The following is a 27,854-nucleotide window of genomic DNA, read 5'->3' as shown; positions in this document are numbered from 1 at the left end:
TGTTACTGTCCACAACCAGGCCCTGTGGAACATCTCCATCTTACAGGCCCTTTGAAACAGAACCAAGTTTCACAGGGCCCAGGTCTCATTCAACAGTGAGTTCCACCAGCCTAGTGCCAGGATTGAAAAAACCTTGGTTCTGGTTGAGAATAGCCAGATATGTTTTCGGCCAGGGATCACCAGTAGGTTGGTTCCAGATGAGCACAGTGCTTTTTGAGGGATTTACTAGGAGAAGCATTCCTGCAGGTACAATATTCCCAGACTCTTTAGGGCTTTAAAAGTGCATATCAGAATCCTGAACCTGATACTGTACTCATTCTGGAGCCATTTTGCCCAAGTCCCCCAATACTTGTGGTTGCAAAAAAATAAGCCAATAGGACTTGAGTTTCTTTCCTTTTTTGTCAGTGGGAAATAGAGAACAGCATTGTCTTTTAAATCTTTAGGTTCTGATTGTCAAAGTTCTGTGAAATTCAGTTAAAGATTCCTAAAGCAAATCCACTGGATCAAAGAAGGAATGACTCCCTAAGCAGGCCAGAGCTACAGGAATCCACTCCTTTCTAATTTTTAGTTTGATATGACTAATTTGCATTCTAGTGTCTTTTACAGAATGCATTCAAGTGTTTTTTTTTAATGAAAATAGCACTTTTTAATAAAAAATAGCACTCTCATCAGCTACTTAGATCAAATGAGAAGTGTCGGAAATGAAGTATGCATTATGCCGCAAAATCTACCTCTCACCCAATGAATTTCTAAGCAGATCTAAATTCTTGGGTGAACATATATGTATATAGCTCGGCTCAATTTATGGTATTCTACAGTTTGAGACATCCAAAGAACAAACAGCAAAATATAACAAAACTCATTCTCCTCTTCTCCTATGGCAAGCAGCCAAGTATAAATTCAGCAGAAGGTTAAAAAAAGACTTCTATGACAAACTGTCAACGCAAATACTGAGGAAAAGCACAATGAGGAAATAGGACCTTGATCTTTCACTTGACTCTATAATTTGCTAGTAGGGCCAATGCACATGACTATTTGTGTCAGCCAACTCACTCCCCCTGAAAATACTAAGGCGGATTCTGCATGGGCCAAAAACAGCACTGTGAAAACGGTGTGAAAACGCTGTAAACCCTTTTACATCGTTTTAAACCATTTTCACACCACTGTTTTTGGCCCATGTGGAATCCACCTGAGACTGACATGTTAAGGGAAACCAGCCAAACTTAAACCCTGCTAGTAAACTAAGACTGAACACAGAAACATTTTAATAGATCACTAGGATGATGGTAATGAGAAGCTCAAGCTACTGAAAATTCAGCAAAATTCAACTATTCACTCACAGAAAACTTACATCTTTGCCCCAGGTCAACAAGAACTTATTCAACAGAACAGTCACCATACAGATTGATTTTATCACCTTTGGCTTTAAATTTACAGATTATTTACATAGGCCAAGCTTGTTATCAACTGTTTTTTGGATCACAAAAAATGCAGAAATGTTTTATGAGGAGGAAGGAGGTTCTTGCTCTGTTCCTCACAGCTTATACTGAGGAGACCCAGCGTTGTATATTAAACACAGGCTGTGTTCCATAGCGCAAGTTCTATAATTGGAACAACAATTTATAGAAGCAATTATGTACCATGCTAAATTCAGTTTCCGCTATAAGGAAAACTATACAATTGGGTTTAACTGGTGAATTTGGAACAGCATGTTAATATTTTTCTGTCATGACCTGAGAAAAATCTCAGATTAAAAAAATGTAGTTTGATTATATTTCACTATATGGTGAAATTCACAGTACAACTGACAGTACAACCTCCTTATGGTGAAATTCACAGTACAACTCACAGTACAGGGCACTTGGATATATATATGTTCTCTACAGTGCAGATATACTTCGTAAATAAGAGGAAACTGTTAAGCACAGCAGTTTCAAGAAGCAATAAGCATCTTTGGGAAAAAATAGTGACTCTGCTTGTTTAATATCTATTATTGCATTAGATACAGAACTACATAATCCCATTAACAGCTGTGATTCTTAAGGACACTAGAATCAAAGAGACTCTACAGACATCCAACAATCTATTTACAGATTCAGCTAGAATGCCTGCTTATTTTACAGCTTTTTTTGGGGGGGGGGGGTGCACGTCAACATTACCCTGCGATTCAACATATTTGAGTTCAGTGAGCCATCTGTTTTAGAAAGAGCCTCATTTTCCCAAAGCCCTCTTGAATTGTGTACTAAAATCATGGCGATACAACATTCCTAAGTGCTGTAAATTGCACATCAAGTTTCCATACAAGGAATTTGCTCACAAGACCTACTAAAATATTATTTTAATTTAGCTTAATCACTTAGTAAATTGTACAGGAATTCAATTGAACAGACACGGTGGCAGGAACTTTAGAGCCTGGTGCTTGGGAATTATCTGCAGTGTAATTTAAAATTGTTTCCCAAAATTTTGGTGACTGAAATAGCCTTGTAGTACCTGCATATTGCTGGTATGCCCAAGGATATATAGGCAATTGGTAGAACCCAAGAAGGCTGCAGACAAAATATAATTCCTATCTTTTTAAAATGAGATGTAAATGAGTACTGGAGTCTAACAAAACATGCCAGACACAAGCTTCCTTTTTCAATATATGATACTTAACTGTCAGCTAAGCTTTTCCCACAAACCCTTTTATAAAGAAAGTTGCCTTAGAAAAGGTACTGTTATTCCAAATGGTCTGGGTTTTTTTTAACTTAAATTTAAATTTTACATAATTACATCTCACCCTGTATTTCCTGGATTTCCCTTTGACCATGTTTACAACTTTTTCTTCCTCATAACTTCAAATACACAAGATGTATTACCTGCTTATGAAATAGGCTCTTGTTTATAGGAGGTTGTTGGGGAAAAAGGTTACTCTAAGGTGCCATAATGTTCTTGCTTATTTTTATTGCAAAATGGTTATACAATTTGTTGGAGTGTGAAGGACAAGTAACCAATAGATTCTCAATACTTTTAAGAGAAAGTTAAACATTCTCTGCAAAAGTCCAGGCTAGTTTGATGTGAGGAATTAGAAAACAGAATCCTCTTTACAACTTCCAGCAGTAAAACTGGGAGGGATTACAAACTCTCAAAATATACTCCTTGTTCAAAGTTCTGAAGTAGAACACTGTTCTAACAATTAACTGAAAGGTAAATGTTGATATGCTTGGAAAGCAACTGACTGCAGCTGTACAAGACAGAAGACCCTAAGAGGTAACATCTTAGGGACTGTCTAACAAAATAAGTAGGACATAGCCTCAAGGAACCAAATATATTTAGTCTACAAGACTGGCCACAGGAGTGAAAAAATAAAGGCGAATGAAATATTTGTAGAATGTCATGAACCACAACGAAAAGATGGTGATTCATAACTCTTCATTTTACCCTTATGTGAGACAACAGACTGATTTAAGCAACAATGAGGTAAATATTATTATTATTTAATTGGTAACTAAGGAAGCTGTGGGAGAGATATTCTTTCAACATTTCAGAAGTGACAACTGTAAGAGACTCAACAAGTACACAGCACCTTGTTTCAACATTAAAAACATGTATTTATAACAGAACATGGAGGTAACAAACTTGCCGTATTTGGCCACTTGGAAATATATTGGTTTTTTGTGTAGAGATTTCATTTAGTCCTCGTAATTAATAGCGTTTTGGAGCAGTGGCATAGTGGGGGTGGGGTCATGTGTCTTTCACCCCCACCCCTTGTCCTTCCTCACCCTTCCCCCCCAAGCCCATTGGCAGGAATTTTCAATGAGCCCTGCCGGATACCCTGCCAGGCACAGTGGGAAATTTTCTGTGCGGCCCTTCTCCAGAGGTGGGGGCCTGCCGATACTCAGGATATGCAGGAGACTTCTGATTCCCATCATTTCCTACCAGCATGGCCAATTGGCCATGCTGACAGAGGCTGATGGGAATTGTAGTTCCTGAACATCTGGAGAGCCGCAGGTTCCCTACCCCTGCCCTAGCCCCACTCCACCAGGCCCCACTGCTGGCTAAGGTAAGTGTGGCATGGGGGGGCGCACGGGGGCCATGGGGGAGTGGAAAACTTGCAGTCTGCCCCAGCCTCCATTTTCCCTAGCTACGCCCCAGATTTGGAGACTTATCTTCTATGAGCTTGTGAAATCTTTTTAAAAAGAACCTGTCGGTGACTATTACTGCCACATACAGAGGTATATTCCATGTTAAAAACAAATGTTGTGAAGTATTTTTATTTGTTCTGAAACCACTGTCAACTTACATACCAATTATAATGTTCTAAATACCTTTCATCTGCTTATCTATTCAATCTGTTTCTAAATTAGAGAGCTCCAACCTTCTTTTTTATTTTGGTTGGGGTTTTTTTCTCTGGTTTCCTGTTCAACCATATTAGATCAACCAGAATTGTCTTAGCTGATCAATTGGGTAGGATCAGCAAAAGGACTGCATATCTTCCCACCTTTCCATTTGCCTCAGCAACCCCTTCTGATCCTAAGAAAGTTTATTCCATGGATTGTAGTAGAGTAATAATAACAACATGTGTCAGGGCAAAACTGATCTCCTCTTGCTCTTGTGAGCTGCTGCACAGAAGACACAAGAGTGATTTCACTTCCACCCTCCAATGAATATTACTCCACAGATCCTGCAACTTCAGGAATAAACTTTCCCAAGTTAGAAAGGAGTGAAGGAGTAGGGAAAGGAGACTGACCATCAGCCACTGACAAATTGCTGATTGTATCTCCACTAATTCAGATTCTTAGTAAAGAAGAAGGTAAATAAAACAGAGTCATTATGGTAACCACTTCTGGGCCCACTATAAATGACATATTAAAGCCACAGGAAACTATGTAAAATTAGAATTCAGTCAGTCAGTTAACCTTTATTGGGCATACTTGTTAAAACGAATATAAAAACAACCACTTCTCTAAAACGAACACCAAAAAATTTGCAATATTTTGTAGAACTTGAAAATAATTACAATTAAGTTTCTGTACCATTCCTAACTTCATATTATTGATAGGTTTGGCTAATAAAAAACAGTCCTTCCTAAACACATCATACTTCAGACAATCAAATTAAATATGTTCCAAAGTTTCAACAGTTGTTTTGCATACATTAGAAACTCTATCAGAATATGGTGTTTTATTAAATGTACCACAGCGCAGAGCCAAAGGGAAAACATTGCACCAGGCCCTAGTAAAAACCCATCTCTGTTTAAGGTCAATCAATGAACTAAGATAATATGCTGTATGGCCCGGTTTAATAGTAATTCCATGATATAATGGTGAACAGGATGAGTTTGCATGACTATAGAGAAGTGACGAAGTGAGGGGAAACTGTGCCCGGGACATGAACTGCCCATGTGCCCCCTCCTGCCCCGCCCCCAAAATGCCCCTGACACGACCCACCCTCGACCTATGACTGCAATGGCGGCGTCCAGGGGAGCCGCCCCATATGTCCCCATTGCAGCTCCGCCTCTGCTATAGAGCCATTGCTGTTCCTGGTCCAAAGACATATTCTTATTTGGGTTGATATTTCCCTTGGTGTCATCATTAATAGTGTTTCAAAATTTAAACCCAACAAAGCAGTTTTTGAATGGTGGAATCCCACCACTTTGTTTTCTGCAGCTCAGGAATCATTATATAGGTTAAACTACTCTCAACAATATTATATGGGTTAAACTACTCTCAACCATATTAAAGGAAAGTTTGGTCCAATATTTAAAACTATGTAAAATTAGCCCCACACAACTATTACAATACTGGCCAGTCTCCAAAGAATTTATGCATTTAATTGTGTACTTTCAAGGAAACAATTGGTTCTCAAACAGCAGTCACCCATATAATCTTGTAATCTTTTCTGGAAGCTAAGAGGTATTTCAGAAGTTCAGTGTAGAGTGACATCAGATAATATAGTTAATTTTGCACAAAAAAATGGCATTCAATATTCAAGCTTCAATATGTTTTAAACTTTTAGAAAATCTTTTCATAAAGGATCACATAGAGGACACACACACACACACCGGAACAATAATAAAAATGCATGTACACAGCCAATGATTGGTTTTGGTGATCCTTCTAAGAATTTTATTGTGTGTGTGTGTGTGTGTGTATATTTTAGTTTTCTTTTGCCATGATTCCATGATGTGAAACAGGGATACAAATTTACTTTCTGCAACTTTTGAAATGAAGAAATTTATGTTATGTGCTTTGCACACTTCAAAGAATTTTTGCCAATTTGTTAATACAGAATGTATGGCACTTCCAGCATAATCCAGACTGAGCATGAATGAGAAAAACGAGTCACAACTATCTGAGAGAAGTCAGGGAACCCAGAAAACAGAATTCAGACTCTTAGAGGAGCTTTAACTACCCACTCACTTCTCTAAAGAAGGCTAAACTATTTGAGATTCAAATAACAGAAATTGTTCTTGTCTTCTTACAGCAAGACAGTGGAACAGCTAGCTACCATCATAAAGATACACCAAAATATATATTATTTTTTATTTAACCACTTTTCTCCAGATAACTTCTCCAGGAAGTTATATATTGTATTACTACAAAAGCAAATTGGGACAGCAAGAAGGTGTTATCACCTATTCCATATAAAGCTCATTTACAGCAGTGTAATAGAGGACTAGTCAGTCAGCTACCCAGAACTCAAACTTATCCTCAATCCAATTACATAAGCATCTCTGCATCTGAAACTGTGGGGGGAAAGGAGAAGAGATAGCACACAGAGGTAAAATAGTTTAGGATGTTACTAGTTAAAGGAATCTCTGCACACAGCAGTAACCCACCTACTAATATTAAGGTTCCCAACATCCCTAATGTGTCTCCCTTAGAACTGTGGATGAGATATCCAGCTCAAAATGAGAAGCTCATGGCTCCGTCCTTGCCATCCTGTGCAGAGCTAAAGCTTCTCTTTACTCTGAAAACTCCTTGTCCTTTCTTAGCCCTAAGAAGATGTTACAGTTCTCCATTTTAATTTTTAAAAGTTTACATTCCTTTGTAATATGAACCATGTATAGTTATAGTATCCTGAGCTTTTCACTTCAGGAATCCAATGCTAATCTGGGATGCTGGTCCCCCATCGGTAGCAATATGAACATTTACATTATGTTCAAAGGGTTGTCACAGAGTATATGAATGAATGATGCTTATCTAGTCTGCGATGTCTGCATGTAGTGCTTTTAAGTACTTGTATGAAACTCTCACTCTACAAGGGTGTCTATGTTTCATAGAGAACACAAACTTTATCTTCTTACTGTTAAGGCTCCAGGAAAAGATAATCATCAAGTCAGATAAGGGCCAGTCCTCTGAAAACAGGTTCAACGACAGCAACACCACAAAGAATTCACAAACATATATCTCCTTGAAAACACAGGAGAACTCCAACATAGCTGAAATGAAAATGGAATGCTTCTAGGGCAGTGGATAACATTTTTTCACTCACCCTTGGTAACTCATTTTCCTAAAAATGTACCCCTATATTTCCAGGCACTTTTGCCTCCGGCGCTCTGGTGTGGTAGCACCAGAGGATGCAGCTGGGCACAAGGCTGGGAACCACTGCTCTAGGGCAGGGGTGGTCAACCTATGGCTCTCCAGATGTTCATGGACTGATTTGCATCAAGCCCCTGCCGGCGTGGCCAATTGGGGGTAGCATTCCTCAGGGGCATCAAGGTCTGCCATAGGTTGGCCACCCCTGCTCCAGGGCAAGCCAAACTATCATCTTTCCAACCAGGTTTAGAATGTTTCCCTCCATATGGCTGCTTTAGTGGGTTCTCCGTTGGCACTGAAACCCAAAGTAGATGTTTGGCCCGTCCATGGCTGTTGAACTTACTGCTTACTAAGTTACACAGCACTTTCTGGTTTGCCGGGGTATGGTTTATGTGTTTAGGGTCAAATGCGTTAGAAGAAAGGCCAGGCAGAAGGCAGAGGGTAGCATGGATAACATGCAGCTGGAGCAGTCATGGTTTCTCTCGGCCTGTGCTTCCCTCTTTTCGTGTGGGAGGCTACCAAGGGATGGGGTTACTGAACTGGGATTTATGCATTTGAATGTAATAATAAACCATTATTAAGAAGCCAGGTACAAAGCATAGCTTACAATGTCAGTTTATCAACCATCAACAAACTAGCTTGCCAGGCAGCCTGAATTTAGGCAACGATTCAAAATGCAGTTTAATCAAACCATGGTTTGTTGTATCTGAACTTAGCCAATCAGAAAACCAGACATTTTGAACATTTAGAGTAAGCGACTTATTTTGTAACAAAGTGTAAAGATTTCTGAATGATTCTTGACGCCTGTGGCAGCTGGCAGCTGCAAACATCCGACTGAAAGCCCCATCTGGTGCTTCACAGCTTCCAGTCGAGGATGTTTACAGTCGCTCACTGTCAACAGCAATCTATGTTCCTTAGTTGTTTTACCTACAACTAAATCCAGACTGTCTAAATCTAGATTAAGGTGACTTTCAAACTTTACTCCTCCTGTTGGTACATCATAAGGAAGATTGCCAATGGTTTCTTTTAAGAACTGATAGTAATTCACAGGTTATTTAACAAATACATACACTGCCAGTAACTGACTGACACTAAAATTGTCACATTTTATGAAGTAGGAGCTGAATGTAAAATGCTTTCGTAAAGGTAAAGCAACCCCTGAAGACTTGTGTAACAGATGGCCATTTTTGAGGCAAAATGCAGCTCCTGGTTAAGATCGATTGGCTGGGAAGGTCGGTGTTTCCGAGAAGATCGGCGCACGGTTGTATACTAGAAGATCAGGGAGGGGTCAAAATGATATTTACTCAGCTCTTTCCAGGAAATTTGGGAAGAGGCCAGAAACAGAGCCTAAAAGTTTGTTCTAGGGCAGAAGCTTTTTGGCTTAGAATTCGTAAGAAACTTCCAGAAACTAAGGAGGATTTCCTTTTAAAAGTAAGAGGCAGAGGGAGAAAAAGTAGAAATAAAAATGTAGACTAAAAGAAGAACCTGCAAGATAACACTAAAAAAAAAGCTCAATGAATCCTGATGAATCTTGGAAGTGAAAACTGGAAGGAGAAATGTTCTGACATAACACTGGAAACAACTTCTAGTTAAGCAGTAGCTACCTAGACTCAGGACTATAAGATTTATTTTGAATTTAAAAAGTAAGGATAACTAAGGACCATAAGTCTAGCAACTTTTTAAAACTGCCTTTTTTAGGTTATAGACCCTGTGGGTTTGGCTTTTTATTGGAATTTGGGGGGCAGAGTTATTTGGTCACTGAGAGGGAGCCGTAGGAGAGGCCCGGGGATGGGGAGATGGTTCTGAGCAAGAAGGCATCTGGGTCTGAGGCAGAGTGATCCAAGGAGCCAAAGAGAGTTGCAGCCTCTGAAGATCTGCAACAACACAAAAAGCCTGAATGGCAGCACCACCACCAGCACAGCTAGCCTAGCTGCAGCAGACAGAATATAAGAGACCTGTAGAAAGCATCCAACACGGCAAATGACTTGAATTACCTCTTCGGTTAAAGGCATGGGGTCTTGCATTAAAGCTGGAGTATTATTATTGTGTGTGTGTGTGTGTGTGTGTGTAGGCGTAGGGTATTGCGTGTGTGAACATCTATGGTTTGTAACTCCAAATATGTGTATGAGTATGTTGCCTGACTAGTAAAAACCCACTTCATACTTCTTGTTGAAAGGTGCTCTAGACTGCAAGAGTTGTGCTGCTGGTAAAGCCTATCAATCGCACAGGTGGCCCTGGATCCTCGTTTTGAACAGTCACTATAGAACTCTACTATTGCTTTGCTGAAGTCCTCTGAACACCTGGCTGCCCGTTAATGAGAATGGTATTGGCTTGATCATGGATCTTCCCATTTTCTCTCATCACAGGTAAGAGTTCCTGCCTTGCCAGTTTATGGCCAGGCAATTAGTTACCATAAATCAATGGACTAAAATGAATCAGCAAGTAAGTGTGGACTGCCCCGTGTGAAATATTTTCAGTGAAACAATAAAGCTGGTTTGTAGGAGCAGTATGGCTATTTGGAATGGAGGAACTTGTCATGTAGTGGCTGCTTTCACCAGGCTGGTAAATGTGAAGAATCCCACATAAAATCACTTGGAAAACACTTGGTTTAGGTTCTGCGGGTTGAAAAAAAATGTCGTTCGGGCGACAGATGAAAACAAGCAAGTCATAACAGGGGCTAGTTCCTTTTATTCATTTTTAAAGATCAAGCTATTAAAACATATGAGAGAACTACATTTTCTCAATAGGTCAAGTCACTAAGGGAACAAAGCAAACATTCAGTGGTGTGCATTCCAGGAATTCTTAAAACTTGGCATCCCTATACCACTCCAGCCAAGGATCAACTTTCTCAGATTAGAATGGATTTCAAACCTAGTTTTGAGATTCTCCACATGGTGCCCAACTCCACGTTACAAACACACACACAACTTTAGGATCCATGTTTTGCATATTATTTCTTGCATTATATGCTAATCCAAAAAATGTGGATGTTTGCTGAGAACACCGTCAGAGGTAAGGGTACTGCAGTTCACATCTTTTAAGCATTTTATTTTACAGGGTCATTCGCCGGGCCGAAATGTTTGGAATTGAAATTCCGTAACATACGAGCTGGAGAGTGTCTATAATCTGCAGGTATGTTCGCGCAGAATTTGTTGAAGAATACAAGTCCTTAGTGATGTGTCTAGGGAACTTTTCATCAGTTATGTTCTCCTGAGCCCTGGCACAATTAGCATTCAAGAGGCGAGAGGTAGGGTAAAGTAAAAGGAATGGTTTATTGTTGCTGCAGCACCAATTTCCATTGAAGGCAGAAGCCCAGAGTACCATGGGTTTCCAGGTTTTATGCAATTTACAGAGTCATAAAGTCAGCATCATCACATCATTATCAGTGAGGTCAAATATACCCTCCCCTTTACATACCAGTACATGTGAAGGCCCCTTTATATGACCCATGATCCAAAAGTCGCATCTAGGTGGGTGGAGATTTTACAGTAAAATGAGGCAAGAAAGTCATTCAGGTGTCAGCTTGACCCATGTGATACCTTGTTTTTTCTGGAATCCAGGAGATGTTTGGACAATAGGATATATGGTTCTCATCCTTCAAGAGCTGATCAAAGCAACATTGGCATTATTATACCATGGGAAGAAATACACAGGGGACAAGATGTCTCTAAGTTACTCAGGAGGACTTGAGTGTGAATTCAACACCCATCTTTCCTGACATCTCTAACATAACAGTTATGTCAACCAAATGTTTTTTTGAAAACATCTTTACAACAAGGCCCAATGAGCCATTAGCTCTGGTGAAAACCAGAGCATCTATTTGTCAAGGGAATAACTTTGCGATTTGGGCATTTGTTGTTTTGGTGAATGGCACCACTTTCACCTATTAGCATTTCGTGGCAACAGAAAAAACGTTTGCAGCTTCACGTAGCATAGCGGGGCCGAAAGGATGTTTACAGGAAAGGGGGCTACTATTTATTCTGAGAAAAACTGAAATCCACATTCTGGAAAGAATAAAACAGTGCATTTGTAGTTGTCTTTTTCTTTGCTCAAAGAAGACACCACATTAGTTGTTTAAATTTAACATATGAAGGACATTATGTCAACACCACACCACTTTACTTTCCATATGCAAGGCTCCCCCTCAGACATCAAACAGATAATATCAGTAACAGTCAAATCAAGGTCACGTCTAAAGAGCTTCAGTTTTCACAGTACAGTTAGGAAGTCTGTTAGGCCAGACAGAACATTATGGTGTATGTACTGTTATATGTGCTGTTATATGCGCTGTGTAAGGTTCATATTATTTTTTGCATAGACTTTTTATTTTTATAGGTATAAATTAACAGAAGGAAACTGAATCAAATCAGTAGTTACAATTAGTTCTAAGGACTGAAAGAGAAAACAATAAATAAACAATATATATATGAATAAATAATGGCTATTTTGATATAAATTCTAGCAATCTAAAACAGTTAAAATACTAATGAATGGTTATTATAAATATCTAGACTTTTTCTCACATAATAAAATTTGAATTGGCACAACATTAACTTTCGCAGTGTGATTAATTGTCTATTCCTTATACCCCTTTCTAATGTATATCATGAAGATCACAGATAATTTGTGTAATGTTGTTTCAGAAATATCCTTCACAATTAAGCACTTTTTAAAATTATATAAATAATAGGCTTTTGATTTATCTTGAAATTGGATTGGTCACTTATTCACAAAGTTTGTTAATTTTGCCTTTAGCATATTCTACCAATTTATTTTTCTTAGTTGTCTTGGCTTGGGCATTCTTCTGCCTTCCATTTTGTTGCAAGTACTACTCTAACTGCCATTACCAAATATCAAAACAGTTCTTCTGAGATTTTTGAAATATTTTTGGCAATATGCCTAGTAACATAGTATTGGCGTGTGGTAAAATTGAGTTCACCGAAGTTTTCCCTGGGGTTCTGCGTGGGGTTCACCGAAAATTTTAGCTTTTGGTTTTGTATCCATCATGTTTGGGTAGGAACCTTTACGTTTAACGTTTCCAACCCAACTTCCCTGAGTGATTCCTCTTCTCAATGTCATGCAGGGATGATGGCAATCCATGAAAACATCAACTACCACTTAGTTTAAACAATGTTCCCAGCTAGCTGTAAGTTGTATGCCCTTGCCCTCTACCATAACGTTTCCCATTCTTGTAAAGATATTCCTTTCTCAAAGTTTTGCATCCATCTAACCATATATGTTTTCACTTGTTCTGTTTTTGTATCAAATTTAAGTAGTACTTTATACATTTGTCAGAGTAAAGTTTCTTTTAGGTGCATAATCACCTTTTCTGTCAGCTCCCATACTACCCCTCTTGATTTATTAATTTTAGTCTTGAAAATATGACCATTGTATTTTTTATCTTTGTCCATTATTTCATTTTGAGCATTTATCCTACTTCCATATATGATAAAATCAGTATTTTTCATCACATTCTTATCATGCCTCCTTCCCAACCCCACCCCTCAGCCTGGGCCTGTGCAGCCCAGCAAAGTCCTCCTGCCTCCCCCCACCAGAAACACCCAGCCTGGGCCTGCGGAGCAGCTGCTCTGCGGACGAGCAAAGCCCTCCTGCCTCTCCCCGATTCCACCCTACCCTAAAGCCTCACCTTCTAACCTTACCTCGTCCCAATCCTCACCTTGCCAGCCTCCCCATCCCAATACTAACCTTGCCACCCTCCCCCCACCCCAGTGATGAAAGGAGGGGAAACTGCGCCAGGGACATGAACTGTGCCCCCTCCCATTTTCGGAAACGCCCGCCACACCTTTTAACATGGGACTGCATGTTGGCGGAATTCTTGCCAGGAGCCAGCACTTCAGATGTTAATGAAACACTGCACCCGCCCTGAGCCGCATTTGGCAACTTTGCCACATCCCGAAGCCCGCAGGGTTTGCCTATTTCCTAAGCCACTACACTAACATATATTACGCCGTTTTTTGACTTTTGGGTTCGCACTGTTATTTGTTTGGGAGATTTGTGGTATCCTTTGTGCTGTATCTCTGCAGAGACCAGCATATGCCCGTTTTTGGCTCAGTGCATAAAAGATGAGCAGCTTCCTCACCTGCAATTAATATCCTCTCTTTAGAATTCATTTTTAAGAAAGAGGGAAAGAGAACAGAAAAATATAATGGATAGGCTGGTCCTATAAGCTATTAGTCAGCTTGCTATAACCTGTTTGCCAGTTTGCTTTTTTCCACCATTCTTGATGTAATCAGAAGTTCACTGTCCCCTTATGATTGAGTCTGCTCCAATCTACCCACCAACACAGGCCTTCGTCCTTCGGAAGAAGGGAGATGGAGGCATAAATAGTGCTTCTCACTAGTGTTCAACACCCCAAAGTGAGATTAGCTTTGGAGCACTTCAAAAGTGCTGCTGACTCAGACTGCCATTACCTCAGAAGTTGTGTAAGGCTCAAAGTATTTCAGCAGGAAAGTCATTAAAATATTTCAAACTAGCAGGTTGGAACAGTGATCAGAATCACAGTTGAAGAATTTATATGGAAACCTATTAATATTTTTTCCAGGAAAACAACAGATGAAGGAGATTGCATTATCAATGAAAAACAACTTGAGGTCAAGGCCATGTAATACTTTTGTACAAGTCAGTATTATTATGCATCAACAAAAATTAATCTCCATGTCTCTTAACTACTTTCCCGATTTCCATGCGTTTCATTTGAACCACAGAGGTGTTTTCCACACAGGTGGTTTCTCCGTTGCTGGCATGGCTCACAACAAAAACAGGAATTCCACATAGCAGCTTCCCCCACAGTTTCTCTGCTTCAGTCCCCTGGAAAAGACTACCCACTTCCCTCGCTCCAAAAGGGAATTTGCTTTTTTTTAAAAAAAAAAAATGGCATCGAAATACTGTTGCATCCATATACTGTTGTAGCAACAGGTATAGCAGGTTCTCTAAATTCCTGGCTTTCATTGACAAAAAGTAAGCCTCTAACATTTCCCATTTGAATATATGCTTTTTTTTTTCTTATTTCAATGCAAGGCGAAGTGATAGAGATTCTTCTTCCATAAAAGCTTGGAATCCAAAGCACCTGCTACAACCATTGTTACAATTGTCTATGGTTATAACAATATTCTAGTGCTCATTTTTTTTTTAAGTAAGAAGTCCTACATACAGACTAGCCTTTCTGGCTATACTTCAATCTTTCCCAAAACTATGAAGCAAAGAAGATTTCAGAAATGCTGGAGAAAATCCAGGAAAATCTCTGAAGATGGAAGAACATCCCATGATGATATGTGGAAGCAAGGGAAAAAATCAATTTCCCAAAAGCACTGAAATCAGAGTAGATAACTTGTGCAGAAGACACCAGACATATCTGACATTTTTGCTTCTTGATCCTATCATGCCAGGGGTGCAATCTCATGCTAGCTTCACCCTATGAAACATTCTTTCCAATGGGCGAATGAAATAACAGCTAGTAAGCAAAGGGACAGACTTTTTCTTGAACACTATACATGTCATTGCAAATCGCACTGAATCCAAATGTTACTTGGCTAGCACAAGCACTTCACATAAGGTAAAGGAGCAAGAAGCCTCTGCCAGCTACAGTAGCCTGCTTATTATTATTATTTTTATTGTAACTGCCTGAGGGCACCCAAGTTTGCTTCCTGGTGAGCTAGTATTTCCTATATCTAAACCTATTTAGATATTTGAGCACCTATTTCAGTTTTAAAGTTTCAAGAGAGCACTTCTCTTAATTCCATATATAAGTTTGCCCACACCACTGATGGAATCTTAACACGAAAGATATGACAAACGTTTGTTCTTTTCAATTTTGCTGGCAAAAATTAGAGGGGTTTTTTTTTGTGGTTAGACCTTATTTCTCGTTCCAGTGGTCTCATCCTATAAGGAATCACATAGTGAACATGACAACATTATGATGCTGTGTAGTAGATTGGATTTTGCATTGCCACTGAGTCAATCAAACCCAACTGAACAATAGGAGTTTATACCCCACTTTTCTCTATCTTAAGGAGTTTCAAAGTAACTTACAATTGCATTTCCTTCCTCTTCCCATAACTGGTACCTTAGGTGGTAGGTAGGAATCAAACCTGGTTATCCAGATTAGAGTCAGCCATTCTTAACAGCTATACTACGCTCGTTAAACCAATGCTTACTGAATCAGTCAGCTGGGTGATCTCACCAACCGGATCACCATCCAGCATCACCAAATATTTCTATGTGCTTTGATGCATGCCACCCCCCCCCCCAAAACACACACATAAATAGGCAAGAAGGAACAAGAACTCTGATATGTTCTTAAAAAGCACCCATTTCTCAGCTATATTGATTATTTTCTGTTGAACTAATTCAGGGGTCTGCAACCTGTGGCCCTCCAGATGTTCATGGACTACAAATCCCATCAGCCCCTGCCAGCATGGCCAAATGAACATCTGGAGAGCCACAGGTTGCAGACCCCTGAACTAATTCAACCTTCCTTGGGCTATACACCTTCAATCTAAAATGATTTCACTGCTCATCTACACTCAAATTCAAAAAGCATTTCCTAAAAACCATGTAATGATGCTCATCAACAGTGATGCTACATTGCTTATGACAGACAACACTGGAGCAAGGAGTGTGCACTCTTCCCTTGTGGTAAAGCAAATGCTTCCCAACTTCACTTTGAAAAGATGAAAGCAATGAGTAATTTTTATTAAAATCTACTCTCAGTTATGGACACATATTTACTTCGCTGTCTATATTATTCATTAGGGCGTTTTGGGGATTTCCTTTTCCTTGTAAATCGGTGACATTTACCTATGCTGAATTGCTATGTCGAATGCTTATGCGTTCTAGCAGCATTACATTGAATAATTAAATTCTTTTTTTAGTAATTAAATTCTTAAAAACAAATAGTGAATATTCCAGTACACACATTGAGCCATTAACTGAAGAAAGTTATGGAACAAAGTATTTCAGCACTACGAGATTAAGTTTTTTTTAAAAAAAAAACCCTATTAAAATAGAATTAACTAGGTAAGATTGATCACTAAACAAAGAGTAGTTGCTCCAGTAGCAGTCACAGTTGCTTTAGTTGAGGTTTGGAAAATTCCTCTGTAAGCATGGATACAATAAGGCTAAACTGGTTTATCAAGGTTATTATTGTTTCCTGCGTTTGTAGTTCTACTAGGAGAGAGGTCTTTCATATCACCTACTATGTGATCCAGTCACACCTGGTATCTTTCACACACAAAATATTCATTCTATCTCCGATTCATGTTCTTCATTCTGGTTAGATTTTACACAAGATTTATCATTAGGAACCAGTGTGAATACATGCTTTGGGGTGCATGTGGTGGAAGTGAATCAAATGGAAAGAATATATTTTATTGCCCTGCCCACCTAGTATGCTTTCTGTTCTTCTGGTGGTGCTTCATGAGGTGGGGTGTTATTTAGGGTTTTATTATTGTTTACATTTGAATTTATAAGCCATATTGAGCTAAAAAGGAAAGATGGGGTATCATGTATAAAAATCTACTCAAATCTGGGTTTTGGACTTGCATTTCTCAAATATCCATCACAATGCAATAATGTAAAAGTATTATTATTAATGCACTGCTTATAGGTTATACTTAGAAATATGAGAGTTCTTTCCTGAATCATGCTAGTTAAAGAAATGAAAACTTTCCAGTTATACTAGGGGAAGATACAGTGCTGACTCTTTGGAATGGTTTGACAAATCAGATACAGCTTCAGGGACACATACTTTTTCTGCTCATCTGTGTTCACTATAGTTCAGCACTTCCTGTGTACAATCACTAACCATGGTTAGCTCATAAGTGAGAATCTGAAAAAAATTAAGGACCAATTTGCGAGCCATCAACATTAAAGAAGAGCACAATTGCTTTAGCCCTGATTAAATGGCACTTGTCCTTGTGCATTTTCCTTTTCATCCGCAAAAGAAAAGAAGTTTCTTACAAGAGAGGGGAGGGAATGCTTGTTCCTAAAGACTGATTCAGGGCTTGCAGGCAATGCACCTAAGCACTCTGCTAAGGTAGAAAGGTAACGTTTGGGGCCACAGTGCCATATTTATAAACTGTCCAGAGAAAAGACGAATTTTCTTTACAAATCCTCTAAGAAATTCAGAATAAGATAAAGAAACCTCTACACTGCATGTCTTAAAAACTCCTCTTTTCCACATTAATTCAAGACTTGCTTTAATACCACTCCACTGTGAATTGTCCTGACCGGTAGGCCTTTTTGACCACAGTTATAATTTGCATCTCAATTCACCAAAACCATTCCAGCATCCCAAAACTCAACGTCCCAAACACAAGAGCCCCGAAAGATCATAGCAGAAACTTTCCTAGATTAATAATGTTATGCATACTCATTGATGAATATACCACCAATACACAGTTTTCAAACAAACATGCATATAATTGGGCTGCCACTCATATTTTGCATCATTTCTACTTGAGGGTCGTTAATATAGGAGTGTTTCCAGAGTACAGTAACCCAAAGAAATTCAGCAACTTCCTGAAGTTGCCCATATGATAGCCTTTTCCTGGACGCAAACAAATCACTCTTAAGTAGCAACCTGTTTCTAAGTAACTTAATTCAACTAAAGTTCCTGAATTTGAATTAAGATTCCTATTCTTATACCTCTGTAAAGATTATTAAACAGCAAAGCTCTGCTAATTTAAATGAACTATAATATATTAATATATGAAACGTAATTTTAAAGCTGTTTCATCTCGGAGTATGTTCCATGCTGTTTTAAGCACACCTAAAACTTCCATGATTTAACTAAAAATGTGATTGCATGGCTGGGTTGACATAATGTTGACATTATTATATTCTGAAGGTCATGTACATCAAGTTTGGTTAATATTACACCTTTACATCGCTCACCTCATTTTAGATCAGTGCAATTCCACATTAACTATTTTAAGTGGATTTTTTTAAGACAGAAAGAATGTCCACACGCAAAAAAACCTGTACAAGACAGAAAACACAACTGTGCATCCAACATCCAAAATTTTAATGGCTGATTCTTGCCAATCTCCACTGAAGTAAAAATGATTTTATCCTGGGTAACTGTTCACAGGTACACCTTTTTTCATGAATGTCAACACACTAGTCAGTAAAGGCAAGAGTGGGACTGGCACACTGAGAAGGATCTGATTTGAGATGGTGTGGCTGCAGGAACGATCATCATCATCTCCAACCAATGGAGCGTACCATGAATGGTGGGAATCTCATCACTTTATAAGAGGTTTCTATCAGGGATCTTGAAATATTATTACCGTATATACTCGTGTATAAGTCGACCCGCATGTAAGTCGAGGCACCTAATTTTACCACAAAAAACTGAGAAAACTTATTGACTTGCGTATAAGTCAAGGGTGGGAAATGCAGCAGCTACTGGTAAATTTCAAAAATAAAAATAGATACCAATAAAATTACATTAATTGAGGCATCAGTAGGTTAAATGTTTTTGAATATTTATTTCAAAGAAAAACAGTAAACTAGCTCTGTAAGTGGAAAAGAGGGTCAACAAAAACAATATGGTCTCAACAATAACTTTAAAAGGAGTGCAAAGGCATCAGCTCAACCGGCTGTATGAAGCTACCGACACAAGAGTTAAAAATCCTTCAAAACTGGATTTTTGGTCGGGGGAGGAATGTTTATGTTAGCAGTGCCAACATTTCACAGTATCTTTGGGGGATCCTGATGATACCACCCAGGTTTGGTGAAGTTTGGTTCAGAGTTGAGTTATGGACACTCAAAATGTAACCCCATCTACTTCTTCACTCCCATTGGAAACAATGGGGATGGAGCACTCCCTTTGCCACGGGGTCCATAAGCTTTGGACCTCTGGAACTAGGCTTTTGAAGCTTGGGTGGTATGTCGGGATAGTCTCTTGAAAAATCCCTGAAGAATTTTGAATTGCCATTAAGCTGACTAGGGGATGAGAACCTCACGGAAACTCGCCAGATGTTCGGGAACTACAATTCAATGGCCTCCTGTCAGCATGGCCCGGTGAAACTATTCTTTGGTAAAGAACTGATGGGAATTGTAGTTCCTGAACATCTGGAGAGCCGCAGGTTCCCTACCCCTGCAGCCTAACAACTGCGCCCCCCGGAGGCCGACAAAGTAAAAACCTTAAAATATTTTTTAAAATACACCTGACTCGCATATAAGTCGGGGGGGGGGGGGGGGTTTCAGCACAAAAAATGTACTGAAAAATTCGACTTATTTATTTATGGGTTTTATATACCGCTCTACCCCCGGAGGGCTCTGAGCGGTGTACAACATAACTTCCTCTACACGGTGTACAACAAACCATACAAACAACCCCATTAAAATTAAATTAAGCATAGCAATAAGATTAAAACACAGCGATAAGATTAACAAAGATGGCGTCACGCAGTAACCCCAATTAAAACCCTCCCAAATGCGATTATATACAGTACAACCCAAATGTGGGTTTGTTAGTAATCATAGCAAGAGCTTACTAAAGGTGAAGGGCAATAAAGATGACGTAATTGTACGCACTGGAAGCAGTCAAGGGTAATCTAATAGCAGAGCTTTTGAACGGGAATAGAAAACTGCCAACGCCGATGGGCGTTTGTAGGTTTGAAATCCCCATGTAAAGAAACTTCAGTTTTACTCTTCCCCTCACTTAGCCAAGAAGTAGGATTGACAAGACCTTCCATTTTGAGAGAAAGATGACAAAAATGGTAATAACTTATTGTACCAACCATTTCCACTGGTAGTGCAAGAATGAAGCAAATGCAATCTTTACAAAATTCTTCAAGGCCAATGGCCGAGCTGCAGGCGTGCAGCATCTCGTACTTCCCTAGACCTTATAACCAAGCCGGAACCATTTTATCCATCCACCTCAGTGTTGTCTGCTCACAGGTTTGCCAGCTCTCAAAGATCACAGGTAGAGAAGGCCTTTCTCAACTACCGCTGTCATACATACAACTACTGCTGTCAGAAATTGAATTTCACACTTCTTGCCTAAAAAAACGGGAGCAGGTTCGACAATGGCGTATCAACCCAAAGGCCTAACTGCAAGCTGAGGGACACTGAACTGGGGGATGCTCACACTAGAGAAAGCCCAGACCCTTAAACTTCCTTGCTTAAGAACAGACACATGATCTCTCCCAAACATTTAAGTGCTAGAACATTAAACTGCAAGAACAGAAGAAAGCTTTTCAGAACATTATCATGTTGATACTCTAAGCCTGTATCTCTGCCCAGGCATGCTTCCATTGTTTATCCTGGAGCCTGGGTAGATCCATGATCATGTCAAACTGAATTATGCTTTGGAAAACTGTGTCCACCTTTGCCTGGTTATTTAGGAGATTTTGTATGCCACTTCCCCAGTCCCCTCCCTCCAGGTTTAGTTTGCTTGAGGAACATTATTTAATCCAACCATCTTTCCAAATGAATCATTAACCTATTAATATAAAGCTGGTCTATTTATGTTTACAGCAGCAGCAGCTACCTAAAAAGAAATTGGATCTACAAACATTACCACAGCCACTAACTCGCCAGTATTTGTAAAAAGTCCACTAAAAACAAGAACACATTCAAAACAGATACACAGGAAACAGGCTTAGTTCTAAAACATGAAAAACGTGAACAGTAGATATGCTGAAGGATACAGAAAATACTTCAGTCTCAGAAAAAAGTCCTACCATTACAACAGAAGTACCACTATGTGTATTGGTTCAGCAGTTAACGTACAGAAAAAGTGATCCATCATTATGTTTTGACAAGTCTGATTCTCACACACAGAGGGCCCTCATTCTGCAAGCAGGTGTTGTAAATCTAATGTATTAGTTGAGATTTTTTAAAAATTGCATCCTTTTGTACAAATAAACTGTATTTTGTACAGTAGAATGAGCATTCAATGTAAATGCACACTATCTGTACAATGTTAATTATTTTACATAACTGAAATGTGTTTTCAAGGAAGATTTCCATCAATAGCCGTTTCTTGTGATGAACCTAGTACCATACTTCAAAATAGTTTACTCATAAAAAAAGACCATGGGTGAAAATGTTACTTTTATAGGTTTCAATTAAATAGAACAATTATCACACCAACTACTGCAAACTGCTTTAGAAAGTATAAAAAACAGTCTGAGCAGAGAAGAATTTCCATTGCTTTTCTAACTAGAAGACACACCCTACAACAACTAATGACAGGAAAGCATTTTGACTCAGAAGTCTACAAGTGCCCGGCCTGAGGCAAATAAAGTCTTGTTTTGAGGAAAGTAAAGAAACTCTTACTCAATTTTGGCATGGACTTTATATGCTGAACACGACTATATGGAAGAACTCCAGATCAGTCGACCATAGCATTAGTACTTTGAGTATGATTAACAGAATGAGCCTTCAAAGGTCAATTAAATGTCAACACGTTTGAGGGGGAGGAATTCTTCTAAAATTTGATCAGCGTGTAATAATGCCCTTAAACTCTGTATTGTATTTCTTTAAACTTGCACAAGTGCGTGTGTATGAACTGAACACATAGCAGAATAGGCAGTTACTGTTTTCTCCCACAATAATTAGTATTTATACCACCGTTTATAATGTTGCTGCTAAGCCATCTTATTAGCTGTGCTTAGCCAAATACACCAAGGCACTTTCTGTTTCATTATATTCTTGGGAAGGATACCTTTCACTGGGCTTTTTGGCAAATATTCTAATACTTCAGAGCAAAAAAGTGCCAACTGTACATTTTGTTGAATCCTCTTAGCCAGTATCTTGGGGAAGCACTGTGGAACTTGTCTGATTTTTTTTAAATTAACATATGGAATTTTGGTCTTAAACTGGAAATACTTTTTAAGAAGTGCTTAATACCCACACTTCCAGATTAGTTTTTTTACATCTTGGGCCATGATGAACCATGCACTACAGGTGCACTACATGCACATGATGAACAGGTGCACTACAGGTGTCTTCTGATTATTATTCCAAGAAGTTAAATATTATTAACTTACATTTGTGTTCCACTGACAAAAACCTTTAGAAGATAATGTTAAATTCTCACAGAAAGTAAAAAGTTAGAGACAAGACTTAACATTTAAAGATAAATATGAATGATCTGTTCTGCAACAGTTCCTTGTCAAGAGAGATAAATGGTTTAGAAGACCATTTCTGTGCTCTGCCAAGGACAGAATTTAAGTTCTCAATGTGAATAATGAATATGAGTGGTCTCTGAGGGCTGGAAAACCATTAACACAGATGTCCAAGGTCAAACAAAACATGAAGTTCTCCCTAGGGGACAAGACACCCTTGGCCGCTGCATGGTCTAAACGTAAAGTGAAATAAGCCTTACACAAATTCACGTTTTAGATTTCAGGAAGTTTTTATTAAGGCGTCATATGTGTAGGTGCGCTGACCCTGTTACAGACATTCTAAAATGTAGAAATTATTAAAACACTACCATACCGGGTGGTTTAAACAAAACTGCTTCAAATACTTCAGAACATCTTAACACTTTTCAATACAACAGGCTTTCAAAGTATAGCGTTTACATTTTTGTTTAAAGTTGTACATTCTAGTTAATTATTTTAAACCCACCTCCTCTCCCCATGAAAAAGGCTTCTAGTACCGGAAACTGTAGTCTCGGAAACTCCTTATTTGGAAGTAAACTCCGGTGAACTTAGCAAGCCTTGACAACCAACAAACAAGCACAGGATCAGGCTGAAGGGCAGCCTTTACAGCACAACTGGGTCTGGGCATCCGTCCCAGAAAAGGAAGGGTGACAGCAAGAAACCCATTAACCCCACTCCGCCTTAAACTGAAAGTACCTGTTGCTGCACCTGCACTCCACTTGGGCTACCAGTTCCGGAATCTGTGAAGAGATTTGGGAGAGGGAACCGGAATGACGACCTGAAACAACACAACCAAGCACAGCCGTTAGGCGGTCCAATTTAGGCAATTTGTCGATCTCTGCTGGCTTTCCCTTCCCCTGATATACGCTGCTATTTTCGACACAGCGAACGGAGGAAAGCAAAAGAGGAAGAACGCGAGGATCACCCCAAGCAGAAGTTACGATTTAAAGGGCAAACCAGAGGGCTCCTCCACGCCACTTCCCGCCGCCTCTCCCAGTCACCCACTCCCGCGAAATCTTGTGGAAAAAAACCTTTCCGGATCTCGCTGCTGCCGCTGCTCGTCCAGTTGCAAGGCGTGGGCGATGAGCAGCCCCGCTCCACGGAGAGGCGGTCGGCAGTCTCCACTTTCCCAGGCTATTTCCAAGAGCCCCCGGGGCCGGGCCAAGTAGGGTGAGACATCCCGCGACTGCAACGAAGACTCGGGCGGCGGCAGCAGCAACAGACCCGCATCCTCTCCGCCTGCCTTCCACCTGCGGCCAAGTTATTGGCGCGCGCGTCTAGCTAGTTGCGAGCAAGCACAGCAAGTCAGGGAGCGGCTTTCAACCAGCGGCCCGACTTGCGCTGCAGTGGAGACACCTTCCAAAGTGGCCAGCAAGTCCACTGTGCCGGGCCGCCCACCAGGGCTACTTGCCGCGATTGCAACAAGCCCCCCCGCCGCGTTGGATCGAGCCTTTTTTTTTTTGCATACAGCCGTGCAGAAGACTGAACTGAAGCGCGGGCCGAGAATAAACTACACAAACGAAACTCTTCTGCTGTTACTGCTGCCGCCTCTTTCCCGAGCGCAGCATTGTCCTCCCCTCAAGTGCCCTTTCCTTTCTTTCCTCCTCTCCCTGGGGGCGGGAAGGGACTCCGTTCCCGTCACCTCAGACTCCACCTCTTTCCACTTACTGCTTGCAAAGACTCGCCATGTTCTTTGTTTCTCTTGCTTTTTTCTCCCGGTTGACAGCTGCCGCTCGCTCCGTTTCGGCTGCAAAACCGCCTCCACAGCAGGGCAAAGGGGGAAAAGTAAAGGAGTCCCCCTTCCTCCGGCTCCCCCGCGCATGCACTCGCTCGCTGTGGAGCCGCCCCACCTGCAGGTGACCGGCGAAGAATGAACCCTCCTCATCCCCGGAGCAGCTCCTGCCTCCCCCGGGATTCCATCCCCTCCATGCTTGGACTCCTCCAATTAGCGTAAAGGGAAGGGGAATTGTTCAGCCAATGACGTGCCAGAATCCCAGAGAGTCCCGTAGACACGAGCCAATAGGAAAGGAAAGAGAAGCTTCGCACCCCACCCCGTTCCCCCTTCCTGCATTCGGAACTGTTCCAGCTGCGGCGGTCTAATGTGGTTGAACAGCTGGGAAGAGCCGCGCAGAAATTCAGCCGCCGCCGCCGCCGCCGCCACCACCGCTGTACTCACAGGAAATGGGCGTGCGCCCGCCAATAATAAAAGCATCGGACAGAAACTTGATTGGAATGTACACAGGAATAGAGAGCTGTAGCGAACGACCTGTTCCTAACTATGGGGTTCCTTGATCTTTTTATATTTGAAACATGAGTTAACTCTCATGAGACTAGGAACAAAGTGCTTTTCTCTGGTGTTTATTTAACCCCCTTAGTACAGCTTGTTTTAAAGCAGCTTACTAATATCCTATAGTCCTAATTTTTTGCTCATTTTGAAATTACCCCAAATTTTTTCATTCACGTTTGTCAAAGCCCAGAAGCGTGTTAACAATGTTCAGGATGGGCTGAAGCGGACGCATGAGTTTGTTCTTCATGCCGTCACCGCCGGTAGCTGTCTATTCTATCCCTAAACTCTAATCTGTTTACAATGTACGTTATACCTTTGCATCCTTTATATACATTCTTTACAACAGACCTATCCCACCTTCTGACTGGGACAAACCGACTCAGACCTCCATTTCTACTTGTGTCTAATGAAAGGAGCTTTGACTCTCAAAACATTATACTCTGAAAATCTTGCTGATTTCTAAGGCACTACTGTGTCTGAATCTATCTGTTTAGGACAGCAATCTAAATTCTACAAATTGATTAAAAGGCTGAGAATCGGACTTTCATAATGCTTTTTTGCGGGAAAGAACTGGGGTTTCTGTTTCGCATAGCACTTTCCTGCCATTCTAATTTTTTTCAAACCGCCTAATGTTTGCAAATGGCAATGGCTATTGCGCCAGATTTACCGGAATTTTATTTATAACAATATAACTACAACTCAGGATTCTGCCCCTCCCTCCAACAACACGTTCTTTCCTGAAATCATAATAAAAAATTTGGTCTGGAAAAAAATGTCATACATATATTAAGTGCCTTATCTATCATATTAGGTAGACTGGTAACTCTGCTAGGATATCTAGGATTTCCATTGAAGCATGTGGTTGTAATATTTTCCCCAGCGGGTTGAGAAGAACTGTAGGCCCTGCAAAAAGTACATCTGAATTGTTAACTTCAGTTTGCTCTGTCATTTATGCATTGGGGTCAGACCTTGCTCACAACTATGTCTAATATAGCAGTAGTATTTAACCTACAGCCCCATCTACCAAAACTCCATCTGTTGGGTCATGAGCCCTTTTTGCATTCAAAGCAATGACACCATGCTTCCTGCATCTCTACACACATAGTGAGAAGCGCAGTATGAAAACAAAGCAAAGTCACTTCGAGGGTCAGTTAAGGACAAAAGGGGGAGAAATCAGCCTTCTCGACAGCTTACAGAATCACGACTCTAGATTTTTAGGAATTCTGTTTGTTATCCAAGAGGTCCATCCTTCCAAATTGAAACTTGATAATTCAATAGGCAATTCAAGGTTTCATTTGTAGGAGAAAATATAGGAATTTTCCTTTCCTTTCTCAAGATTCTTAGGTGCGTCTCGGCTCATTTGTTTCATGAGGACATAGGGCTGTGCAAATGTGCGGTGGGTTTGCATCCTGGGATAAAATAAAGTAACCTGTTTTCTTGTTTTCACATTTCCATCCATCCATCCATCCATCCATCCATCCATCCATCCATCCATCCATCCATCCATCCAGACTCAACATGAGATGGATTGACTCTAAAAAGGAAGCCATGGCCCTCAAGACCTGAGCAAGTTTGTTCATGATACCACATTTTGGAGGTCATTGATTCATAGGGCTGCCATGAGTCAGAAGTGATTTGACAGCATTTAACGCATACACACCTTTCTTATGACAATCTTGTAAAATTTAGTCCCTGAAATCTTTATTCATCAATAAATTGACATAATACATGTAAATCGATTCTAAATAGAATAATTAAATTATTCTGTTAAGATTGTCAAGCCTTGATAAAAGAATGCTTCAACTTTAGAGAGAGAGAATGAAATAATGTTACACGTATTGAAGTCTTTCATGGCTGGAATCAACTGGCTGCTGTATATTTTTGAGACTGTATGGCCGTGATTTGGTGGTTTTTGCTCCTAATGTTTCACCTGCATCTGTGGCTAGCATTTTCAGAGGCATGTCATGGTATCGGGAGAAACACATCTTACTGTGACATGGTATCAGGGGACATGGTATCAGAAGAAACATGACATGGTATCAGGAGAAACAAATCTTACTGTGACATGAAGATGCCAGCCAAAGATGCACATGAAATGTTAGGAACTAAAACCACCAGACCACATTCTGGAAAACCCACAATAGCCAGTTATGTTATATGGTTCGTAATCATGGTACAGTGGTGCAGAAACTGAAATGCAGTCTAACATGTTAAGTTAGTAAAGGACTTTCCATGTCATGTGGGCACCTGGAGAACAGTGATTGGTCATTGTTTTCTTAATACACCAAACAAAGGCCTTGTTTCCCTCTTGATTAATGTGTTATTTTTATTGCATCAGTACAATACCAACCAAGTTGTTAACCTGGCCTAAATATATAAACTGTGGATAAAACTGGCCAACTATAGTGTTTCAGGTTCATGGCAGAGTTGGAAATAACTGGAACAGAAGGAAAGGAGGTGATTAAACATGACTTTCAGAAAACTGGGCATACAAGTTGCATCAGAGCTGCTGTGTGGGAGGCTAAGGAAAGAAAATGCACTCTTGTTCTGATTCAGTACACAGACTTGAATAGATTTAATTAAGGCAGCATACATTACATTGCTAATGGGCAAAAGACATTGGAATGTGAATAGTATCAGTTTCCTCATTTTAACAAGACGATTCTCAAAGCATTTGTACTCTAAGCTACTCTATTGTCACCTCACAATGAATTTTTGCACATAAAAGTGTAGACACTTGACTGTACACTTTCATACTTACCAGTCAGTCCATAATTGCAGTAGAATGTTTACATCTGTGCACCTAAAAGGATTTTCTGGAGATGAATTTAATTCAAACACCCGAGGCACACATTTGAACACCCAATCCCCAAATTTACCAATGAATTATACCACTCACAAAAGTAG

General features: G+C 40.1%; 1 long non-coding RNA gene across 1 annotated transcript in view; it reads right to left on the bottom strand.

The window, feature by feature from the left end:
- The window catches only part of LOC125432554, a 112,862-nt gene extending 88,271 nt beyond the window's left edge, over window positions 1-24,591 (bottom strand). The window contains exons 1-2 of the long non-coding RNA XR_007244492.1: window positions 24,329-24,591; window positions 23,357-23,438 (exon numbers count right to left, since the gene is read on the bottom strand). This is a non-coding gene — a long non-coding RNA (uncharacterized LOC125432554). The remainder of the gene's footprint in view (window positions 1-23,356; window positions 23,439-24,328) is intronic.
- Window positions 24,592-27,854: the final 3,263 nt, after the last annotated feature.

This window comes from Sphaerodactylus townsendi, linkage group LG01 (assembly GCF_021028975.2).
Source record: "Sphaerodactylus townsendi isolate TG3544 linkage group LG01, MPM_Stown_v2.3, whole genome shotgun sequence".
In the NCBI taxonomy this organism is placed as follows: domain Eukaryota; kingdom Metazoa; phylum Chordata; class Lepidosauria; order Squamata; family Sphaerodactylidae; genus Sphaerodactylus; species Sphaerodactylus townsendi.
Note: the sequence above shows the minus strand (reverse complement) of the source record. Positions and strands in the feature narration are given on the sequence as shown.